This window comes from Solanum dulcamara, chromosome 2 (genome assembly GCF_947179165.1).
Source record: "Solanum dulcamara chromosome 2, daSolDulc1.2, whole genome shotgun sequence".
NCBI lineage: Eukaryota > Viridiplantae > Streptophyta > Magnoliopsida > Solanales > Solanaceae > Solanum > Solanum dulcamara.
Window position 1 is genome coordinate 57,246,795 of NC_077238.1, and position 11,682 is coordinate 57,258,476.

Genomic DNA, 11,682 nt, shown 5'->3' on the forward strand with positions numbered 1-11,682 from the left:
GATACGCCGCAAGCGGGCTTAGGCGAGAAGGATAAGAGGCGCTTTTGGGAGGATTTGGATGAGTTAGTGGGAGGCATACCGCCTACTAAAAACCATTTTATGGAAGGGAATTTCAATGGGCATATCAGATCTATTTAGGGAGGGTATGATAATGTGCATGGGGGCTTTGTCTTCGGGGATAGAAATGGAGAAAGAGTTTCACTTTTGTATTTCACAAGAGCTTATGGGTTGGTGATAGCCAATTCGAGCTTCCTAAAGAAGGAGGACCACTTGGTAACCTTTCGTAGTTCGGTGGCTAAGACACAGATAGATTTTCTACTCTTTAGAAAGGATGATAAAGGTCTGTGCAAAGACTGTAAGGTCATTCTAATCGATAACCTTACAACCCGATATAAGCTCTTGGTGATGAATTTAGAGATCAAGATAATGAGGAAGAACAGGGTTGAGAATGACCGACCTAGGATTAAATAGGGGAGTTTGACCACGGCTAGTGCCCTAGAGATAGGAGAGAAATTGAAAGATATGGGGGCCTGGGATAGTAGTAGGGATATGAACAGTATGTAGGATAGGATGGCTAATTGTATTAGGGTTGTAGCAAGGGAAGTGTCGGGAGTCTCATCAGGTAGTCGTAATCGGCATCGAGGGGACTGGTGGTGGAATGGAGAAGTGCAAGGAAAGGTGGAAATAAAGAAGATGATGTATACGAAGTTGATAGACAGCAAGGATAAGGTGGAGAAGTGGACGAATAGGGAACTTTATAAGATAGAGAGAAAGGAGGCGAAGTGGCAATTTTAACGGCAAAAATGACAGCTTTTGAACGCCTTTATGCTGAACGAGAAAAGAAAGGCGGGGATAGAAAATTATTCAAGCTAGCTAGGGTGTGGGAGAGAAGGACATGCGATGTGGATCAAGTGAAATGCATTAAGGATGAGCATGGAAAAGTATTGGTAGAGGAGACCCTCATTAAACAGAGATGGCAGTCATACTTCCATAAACTCTTGAATGAAGAAGGGGACAGAGAGATTGTGTTGGGAGATTTGGAACTTACAGGGAGGCATCACAATTTTGGGGGTTGTAGGAGTATTACAGTCGAGAAGGTTAAGGGTGTTGTTCGTAGGATACGAAGGGGGAAGAGCGACCGGACCTGATGAGATTATGGGGGAATTTTGGAAAAGTGCAAACTCGGTAGGTTTGGAGTGGCTGACTAGGTTATTTAATGTCATTTTTAATAAAAGCAATGATGCCCGAAGAATAGAGGTCGAGCATAAAGATCCCTAAATACAAAAACAAGGGGGATATCTAGAGCTACAATAACTATAGAGATATCAAACTTCTAAGCCATACTATGAAAGTGTGGGAAAAAGTGTTTGGAATAAGGGTGAGGAGAGGCGTGTCTATTTCAGAGAACCATTTCGAATTTATGCCGGGACTCTCAACTACAGAAGCCATTTATCTTATGAGGAGACTGGTGGAACGGTATAGGGAAAGAAAGAGTGTTATACCCCATACTTTTGTACCTTGGAAGGTTCTTAAGCTTCTTAAGTTTTTTGATAGGCTCTTAAGTTTCTTGAAAGGTTCTTAATATTCTTAGAATTCACCATATAAGTCGGATAATCTATAACGCTACCAAACAACTTTAAGAAAGGGAAAATGTGATACCCTATAGTAGGAAAGATTGGAAATATGGTTATAAGAATTCGAAAGAAGTTCAAGGCCAAGTAATGAGAGCTACCAACTTGAAAATCTTACATTCTTAAGCTACTTGAGTTCATATTAGGCTTACATAGCAAGGATTACATAGGTTCATAAAGCAAGACGAGATTACGAACCCATGAGGAGGAAAAGAAAGTGACATATGGCAGAAAGAGAGAGTGCCATGTAGCATCAGCTAGAAGTTCCATATGGCAGAAGTTGAAGCAAGAGGGGTGGACCCCACCTGCTATGTGGCAGCCATAGGTGGAGGAGGGGGTGGTTGGCCCAATATGGGCTTGACACGTGTCACCACTTAGGGGTTGACATGTGTCACCCCCTAAGGTGGTATATATATATATATATATATATATATATATATATATATATATATATATATTATGACTTTTCAAATCATACTTATCCCATAAGTTACATCTTTATCCAAAAAACATTCAACGAAAGAAGGGAGAAAAAACTCTAGCTAGAGAGAAAGAGAGAGCCTCGGATTTGAGGAGAAATAAAAGGGTGAGTTCTCTGATTTATTTATGTGAATTAATATATATGGTATACCATGAGGGTATGAAGGTGTTAGTAATGTAAATTTATGGTTTCAATAAGCCACAAAAGGATAGCAAACAGCCATAAAGTTTCAGTCGCGCTAGAAGAGCTTTCGAGGTGAGTTTTGGACATAGTAAGGCTTTCCCATTTAAATTGGATTTTATGATATTGTTATGAGGTATATTAAATGTCTTAAATGAGTCTGGAAGTGGAAAAATTGCATAAGGATGCTTGACGTTAAAAACAAACTAAATTGAAGTTGTTAGAGTTAAATCGAAGTCGAGTAGTGTGTTATGATTATGGTGTTGCGGTTGCAGCTGGTTTGATTGCATATTGCAGGGATGGAAAGTGTTCTAATAAGGGTGTGGGTGCTTCTAGTTGAAGCCACATGACCCTCCATTTCGTATGGTTAAGGGTTTTACGAAATAAAGGTTAAAAACTTTATTTTGGTATCGTAGTTTTGAGTAGGTTGGTTGGAGTTTATATTTTGTAATGTTGAAGTGATTTTACTTGTATATATGTTAATGGTTGTTGTTGGTTGGCTTTGGTAATTAAGGATATAATTGGAAGTTTATATAGGTTAAGTTATAGGGGAGATACTGCCCGATTTTTGGTAACTTCGAAAATAGTAAAAAACTACTTAAGGGAAATGGATAAGAAAACGATTCCTATGGATACTTGGTTGTAGAGTTGAAAATTGAAAGTTTATTAACCTTAGTATTAATTTCATGTTAAATAGGCTCAAAAGACGACGAGGTGCTCCTTCTCATCTTGCATTTCTTTGGTTTGGAAGTTCCAGAATCTTGTTTGTGGATTTCTATTGCAAGAGCGCTCGATCAGTGAGCTATTACACACTCTTTCAAGGGTGGCTACTTCTAGATCCATAAAAGGTATGTGAAGCTACCTTCTTTCTCTTGGCATATTTTTGGCATAAGTATGTGAAGCTACCTTTTTTCTCTTGGCATGTTTTTGGCATAAGTATGTGAAGCTACCTTCTTTCTCTTGGCATGTTTTTGGCATAAGTATGTGAAGCTACCTTCTTTCTGTTGGCATGTTTTTTGCATAGGTATGTGAAGCTCCCTTCTTTCTCTTGTCATGTTTTTGGCATAAGTATGTAAAGCTACCTTCTTTCTCTTGGCATATTTTTGGCATAGGTATGTAAAGCTGTTCCTTCTTTATTTTCGCATGTCTTAGGATTAAGTAAGGATTAATATGAGCTTTGGAAGTAATTCCATTCATAAGTCTCGAGGGTGATTCATGATTCCTGTTCTTAGAAATTCTTCGATAGTTAAGGTCCTTAGCTTTGATAAGTTACTTTGTATCGTCTTGATTCTGGCCTACGATTTCTAAGGCTCTTTTGATATGATCAATAGTGATATTTGAGGGGTGATTGATGTGACTATCGTCTTGATTTTCAAATGACAAGTCGTCTTTATTACTTTATTGAGTCTTTGACAATGTTTTAAATTGCATTTATTTTCTCACTACTCCATTCGTATGCCTCAATGCTTCTTTCACCGAGCCCGGGACAGGATATATTATCAATGTACTTCTCTGCATTGTTTGCTGTGCCCCGATGTGAGGGGGCAGGTATGACATGTATATGGGTTGTGGTGTATGTTGTGCCATGTACACATATGTTGATGTCTGATGATATGATATGATATGATATGATCTGTTACGAAGATGTTCCCTACTCTAGAATACATTGTGTTGTGGTGCCAGTGACGGAAGGGTAATCATATTTTGTTCACCGAGTCCCCTAATGGGGCCGGATATGACATATATTTTTTCGCATGCATTATTTGTATTTGTGATAAGTATTTTGACATTTTGGATATTTTGCTCATTTTCTGCACATTCTGTTCTGCTTATGACTTTATTTATTACAGTTCATGCTTTACATATTCAGTACATTTTCTGTACTGACCCCCTTTTCTTGGAGGCTGCGTTACATACCCGTAGGTACAGACGTTTGAGTTGTCGATCCTCTTGCTTAGGACATCCACTCTATTGTTTGACAGTGCTCATTTGTTTGGAGCCCATATTTCGGTACTAACCTTTCTGTAGCCTATATGTATACGTTGGTCAGGGGTACGATCCATTATATAGTTATGTTATCATTCTGTAGAGGTCTGTAGATATGTATTTGTGGGTTCTGTATATGTTTTGGGTTTTGTGTTCCGTGACGGCCTTATCAACTTTCGTGAGCTGCATTTGTTTTCGTACGCTATCCAATGACCTTAATTAATTTCTATATTTTTTTATTCTGCTAATATGCTAATTTGGGCTAAGGGTACATATGGGTGTCCAACTTAGGCACGAGTCGCGGTTTACGGGATTGGGTAATGACAAAAGTGGTATCAAAGCGGTCCTTTCTTGGAGTGTCTACAGACCGTGTCTATTAGAGTTTTGTTTATCGGTGTGTTGCGTGCCACATCTATAAATAGGAGGCTACAGGACATTTAGGATGTTACCTTTCTTTCATATCTAAGATCGTGCGATAGATCCGAGTCATAACTTATTATACCCCGTACTTTTGTATATTGGATCATATTTTTTTTTCTAAAAGATTGCCATGAGATCCATGTTGTTTATGAAGTTCTACCCAAGTAGTAACGGTTGGAAATAGGATTATAGGGATTTGGAAGGAATTGGAGGCTGAATAATAAGTCGTGGTACTCAATTTACTTGCGTAAGCTATCAACTTGGATGTCTTACGTACTTAAGATACTTGAGTGCGTGTTGAGCTTACATAGCAAGATTACATAGGTTCTTAAAATGAAATAAGATTACGAACCCACAGAAGAGGCACAAGTAGGTGATGCACCTACTTAGAAGCAAGTAGGTGATGCACCTACTTGGACCAAGTAGGTGACATACCTACTTGAGGTGGGGCCCATGCTGCCACATGGCAATTTTGGATTAGGTGCATGATTGAGGTGGCACCCTAGGGGGCTACCACGTGGCACCTTCTAAGGAGGTGTATATAAGTATGTATTGATGACTAATTGTTCATTTCAGCATCTATACTTAGCAAAAAAAACTAGACAAAGCTAGAGAAAAAGAGAGACTAGCTACGGGTTTGAGCCAAGAAAGAGGTAAGGCCCAATTTCGTTTTATGAATTAATTATTTAAGGTATACTACGGTGATATAACAGTGTTTAATAGCAAAAATTTTCTATTTGGAGCAGCAAAAATGTGACACAAATAGTCCACTACTTTTCAGCATGCTAAGGAACTTCTGAGGCTAGGTTTTGGCTAGTTTTGGCCAATTTCGGGTAAGGTAAGGTCTTTCCTTTCAATTTAAAGTTTATGGTGTTGTCATAGGGTATTTTATACATCTTTTATGCTGCTGGAAGTGTAAGAACTTCATATAAATGCTAGACGTTAGAAACAAACTAAATTAGAGTTGCTATGGTTGAATTATTATCGAAATGAGGTGTTGTGCGTATGGGGTGATGTTGCAGGTGTGTGGTGGAGTGTTGCATGGCTGGAGAATGGTTTAAATGGGGCGTGGGTGCTAATGGTTGCAGCCACACGAACCTCTTCTTCGTATAATTAAAGATTTTATGAAACAACGATTGAAAACCCTATTGTGATATCATAGTTTTAAGCGAATTGTTAGGAGTTTGTTTTGTGTAATATCGAAGTGATGTAATTGTGTGTTGGCTGCTAATAGTTGTTTTTGGTTGGCTGTACTAATTGAATATGTGATTAGAAGTTCGGATAGGGCGAGTTATAGAGGAGATGCTGCCCGAATTTCGTTAACTTCTTAACTAGTTAACAAACTAGTCGAGACTAGTCGAGAAAGGAAAATAAGGAGTTGGTTCCTATGAGTGCTTGGTTGTGGATTTAGAAGCTGAAAAGTTAAAGGTTACTAATATTAGTATTACCTTCATGTTAAATAGGTTCAGAGAATGACGTGACAAGCCGGGTTAAAAACAATCTATAAGAGGTATGTGAAGCTTTCTTTTGGCATATTTTTGGCATAAGTATGTAAAGCTACTCTTATCTTATTTTGGCATGTCTTAGACGTAAATAATGAACGATATGTGTATGAGCTTGGGGTAATTCCAGTCATAAAATCCAAGCATGAACCATGAGTTTCATTCACCTTGTGATGTTAAAACTCCTGTAATAGTTGAGTTGTTGCCTTTTAGGGCTTTTATATGATGAAAGGTAGTATGTGTAAAACCTGTCTCTTCTTCCCCTTTGGAGTGTCTTAAATGTAAGTGAATTGAGGTATGATTTGAGTGTAGAGGTAGTCCCAGTTGTAAGTTCTGAGTATAACTCGTGACTCGAGTTCACTCCTAAATGTTAAGGGTCTTAAAGTAGTTAAACTATGACCCTCGAGCCTTTTATAGGTTGTATAGTGATTGAGTGTGTAAGTTCCTAAATTTAGGGGCACTTAGGCATATTTGTGATAATGGTTGGGGGATGTATGATATGTTACTGAGTTTTACATGCACGTATATGCATACTACATTATATATGGATCGGGCCATCGTACCTTAGTATTATGAGATGATGTATGGATCGGGCCATCGTACCTCGGCATTATTCTATGATATACAGATCGGGCTGTCGTTCCTCGGCATTATTATAAGATATGTGGATCGGGCCGTCCTTCCTTGGCAGGTACTTGCTATATACATGGATTGGGTTGTACGTTTCACAGCACTAATAATACATATGTGCTCATGATAGCAGAATGATATAATTGTTACACTAAGTCCCTAAACTAGCCTAGTACGGTATGTGATAATAGTATGTATGACTTTATTTCATAAAATACAGGTACGGTGAATGGTTAAATATTATAATTACCCCTACATCCCTGTTTTAACTGTAATTCTTCATATACTGTTACATGCTTACATACTTAGTACATATGTCGTACTGACCCCCTTTCCTCGGGGGGGGTGCATTTCATACCCGCAAGTACAGACGCGCGCTTTGGGGATCCGCTAGCCTAGGGTTTCACTCGGCAAGTTTAGGAAAAGCTCCACTGTATAGGAGCCTAACTTTTGGTACTAAACCTCTAATGTATATATTTGTTTATTCAGGGGTACGGCGGGGGCCCTGTCCCGCCTTATGTTATCACTAATACTCTTAAAGGTCTGTAGATTGTGCCTGTATGACTTACATTTTGGGACGTTTCCTTAGTCAAGGCAGCCTTGTCAGCTCACGTGTATGCTTATAATGGGACGACCCCACAAGCTACGAAAGCCTCGCTAGCTTATAAGTTGTGTTGCTTATTGAGATGTTGTAACCCAAACAGGCGACAGGTTTACTTACAGTTACCAGGGATATATACGAGTGTCCAGCTCGGACACCCAGTTGCGGCCCATGGGGTTGGGTCGTGACATAACCTTGGATGTTAACAGAAGGATGACAGCAATAGAAGAAAGGGATTGACGATATTGGAAGTCACAAGGCACGCAAGTAAGCAAAGGCACGAAAGATATATGTTGGGTAAGGTATCGAAGTAGAACTGAAATGTAAAGTTGTAAATTGAAAGAAAGAGTAGACAGAAAAGTGTAACAGGGGAAGTTCTAGTGGACGTACTAGGTAAGTCCATTTTCATACTGTTGATTGTGGGCGCCCTGTGTGGCTACGAATGATATGATATGATACATATATATGTAACTTTATACATGGTTGCCCTGTAAGGCACTGTTGGTATTTTCTGCGTGCAGGTTTGAGATAGTAAGAAATACAGAGGAAACTCTACCCAAATTTTTCTATAAATAAAAAGAGAATGAGATACAGGGTTGTAGTATGTCTTAAAAGGCTGTGCCCACAATAATAATGAGATTTGGCTAGACCATGAGCAGGGCTGACCTCAAGAAATAAGTTAATTGCTGAGTTGATGGCAATAGAAACTAGGAGGTCAATATTGATATGGTAAACCAAAGCTGGAAAGGACTTGTGACCTTAGGGAGATGATTTAGAAAAGACTGATAGTTTTGGATAGAACGATATATTAAGGCACCGACGGAATTGATACACAGGGATAAACTATGATGAACTATAATTAAAAGGAGTAACAGTATAATTGAGACAAGAGTGTACGGGAAACAGAATTGTGACGGCTATGAAGTATTAATAGGACAGCTTGAGAGATATTAAGGATAAGACTAATAAAGAAGGGTAAGTAACCCATAGTAAGAATTGTGAAAAAAGTTAAGAAGTGTTATATTATGGGGTGGAATACAAACAGGATATGATGTGAATATAATGAGGATCGTTATGAAAATAAGTAAAGCCTAGTGAGAAAGTGGCTAGTGATAGGACGTGATCCGTGTAATAAGAATATAAGGGTAAGTGTGAAACAGAAAAGCGGGCTAAAGTACAAGTAAGAAAGACTTATTAAGTTCCATTGGGAAAGTTGTGAATAAAGATTATGCGATAACGGAAATGATAGCGAGCAGAAGGAAAGAAAGAGTAATTGAAAGGAGTAATCAAGAAGAAAGCGAGATGACAGTGTAACAATATGTCATGACATGTGTAGCCGAAGATACGAATGCTAAAAGTGACGGAACTACGAAAGACCAAGCTGTAAAAGGATGAGCAATGAGATAGAATGGATGTTAGGGAATAATTGGTATGATACAAATAAAGATGGATGGATAGAATACATTTTGAAAATGAGAAAAAGGATTATGTGGAAGTAATGCGTTATGAATAATACAGAGATAGTATAAGATCCCTCTTGAACTTAAAAGTGCAATACGACTACATGGTTATAAGGTAAGGCCCTGATTGAGGCGAACTTGGTATGTTGTTGAGAAAATTAAAAGTCGGTGTTGGGTACACAGTAAGGGCAAGGGTTATAAGGTATAAAGGGGTGGTGCGTGCACACAACGTCTCCCCGACAATAGTGGAATCCTTAAAAGATAAAGATGGTAAACTTAAGGAATAAATGGTGCAATATACATTCATCCCAAGAAATAAAGGATATAGGTTGGGAGAAAGCTACTCTTGCAAGAGAACCTTGGACAATTATCGTCGAAATATAGGTATTGCCTAATTGAAATTGGAACGACTAAAAGTGCTAATTAAATTTTGATAAAGATAAGTGAAGTGTGGCCTTGGATGAGTTAAGAAGTTTAAGGCGGTGTTAAGAAGTTTTTAGCAAAACCATGCATGACATAACGTTAGAAGATGGGTGTGTATAAAAAAGAAAGGGTACGACTAGGGAAGGGTATCGAATAACTCAAGAGATTGTGTGAAGAATAACGATACCATGCGGGGTTAAAAGCCAAGATATTGGTTATAGCGTTGATCGCAAATAATGCTGCGATAGATAAATAACCAAGGAAAAGGGACAACAAGCATCCTATGATTGGAAGTGAGAAGAGCAAGGAGTGAATAAAATAAAAGAAAGAAGTATGATAAGATAGGATAAGCGAGTTTCAATGTGAGTGAGATAGGTGAAGCAGAATGAACCCTGAGACGAAAAGACTACGTCTACCTCATACAAGTTGTACCAGCAGGGTTATGCAACCTATGAATATGTATGTGTTACATATAGGGCCAAGTGAGTAAGTACGTGGTAAAAGGAATAAGGGTTCAATAAGGACAATACAATTATAATATTTTGGATACGTTACAAAGAGGTAGAGAAGAGATATCCGTACTTGTTCCCTATATCCAAATGTAGTCTAAACTCCTAAAAGGATTGGAAGAAAATGGTTATAGAGAACTCCCGAAATCCTCGTAAAACCCTATAAGACGAGTTAACATTTGAGGACGAATGTTCTAAAGGGGGAAAGAATGTTATACCCCGTACTTTTGTACCTTGGAAGGTTCTTAAGCTTCTTAAGTTTCTTGATAGGCTCTTAAGTTTCTTAAAACATTCTTAAGCTTCTTAGAAGTCATCATGTGAGCCGGATAATCTATAACGCTACCAAACAACTCTAAGGAAGGGAGAATATGACACCCCATAGTAGGGAAGATTGAAAATATGGTTATAAGAATCTAGAAGAAGTTGGAGGCCAAGTAATGAGTCATAGGACTCGACTTACGTACATAAGCTACCAACTAGAAAATCTTATATTCTTAAGCTACTTGAGTTCATACCAAGCTTACGTAGCAAGAATTACATAGGTTCGTAAAGCAAGACGAGATTATGAACCTACAAAGGGGAAAAGAAAGTGACACATGGCAGAAAGAGAGAGTGCCATGTGGCATCAACTGGAAGTGCCACATGGAAGAAGCTGAAGCAAGAGGGGTGGACCCTACCTGCCATGTGGCAGCCATGGGTGGAGGAGGGGGTACATTGGCCCAATAAGGGCTTGACACGTGTCACCACTTAGGGGTTGACACATATCACCTCCTAAGATGGCATATATATATGTTTTATGAATTTTCAACTCATCCTTATCCCATAAGTTACATCTTCATCCAAAAAAAATTCAAGGAAAGAAGAAAGAAGAAACTCTAGCTAGAGAGAAAGAGAGAGCCTTGAATTTGGGGAGAAAAAAAGGGTGAGTTCTTTGATTTTGTTCTATAAATTAATTATATAGGGTATACCACGAGGATATGAAGGTGTTAGTAATGTAAATTTATGGTTTCAAGCATCCCCAAAGGGATAGCAAACAACCACGAAGTTTCAGTCACGCTAAAAGAGCTTCTGAGGCGAGTTTTGGATAAGGTAAGACTTTTCCATTTAAATTGGAGTTTATGATGTTGTTATGAGGTATATTACATATCTTAAATGAGGCTGAAAGTGGAAAAATTGCATAAGGATGCTTGACGTTAAAAACAAACTAAATTGATGTTGTTAGAGTTAAATCGAAGTCGAGTATTGTGTTGTGATTGTGGTGTTGCGGTTGCAGCTAGTTTGATTGCGCATTGCAGGGATGTAAAGTGTTATAATAAGGGTTTGGGAGCTGCTGTTTGAAGCGACAGGACCCTACGTTTTTTATGGTTAAGGGTTTTATGAAACAAAGGTTAAAAACTCTATTTTGGTATCGTAGTTTTGAGCAGGTTGGTTGGAGTTTATATTGTGTAATGTTGAAGTGATTTTACTTGTATATATGCTGCTGGTTGTTTTTGTTGGTTGGCTGTGGTAATTAAGGATATAATTAGAAGTTTGGATAGGTCAAGTTATAGGGGAGATGCTGTCCGATTTCTGATAACTTCGGAACTAGTAATAAACCAGTCGAGGGAAATGGATAAGAAAACGATTCTTATGGATACTTGGTTGTAGAGTTGAAAATTGAAAAGTGAAAGGTTATTAACCTTATTATTGCTTTCATGTTAAATAGGTTCAAAAGACGACGAGGCGAACATGGTTAAGAGTAATCCATAAAAGGTATGTGAAGCTACCTTCTTTCTCTTGGCATGTTTTTGGTATAAGTATGTGAATCTACCTTCTTTCTTTTTGCATTTCTTAGAATTAAGTAAGGATTAATATGAGCT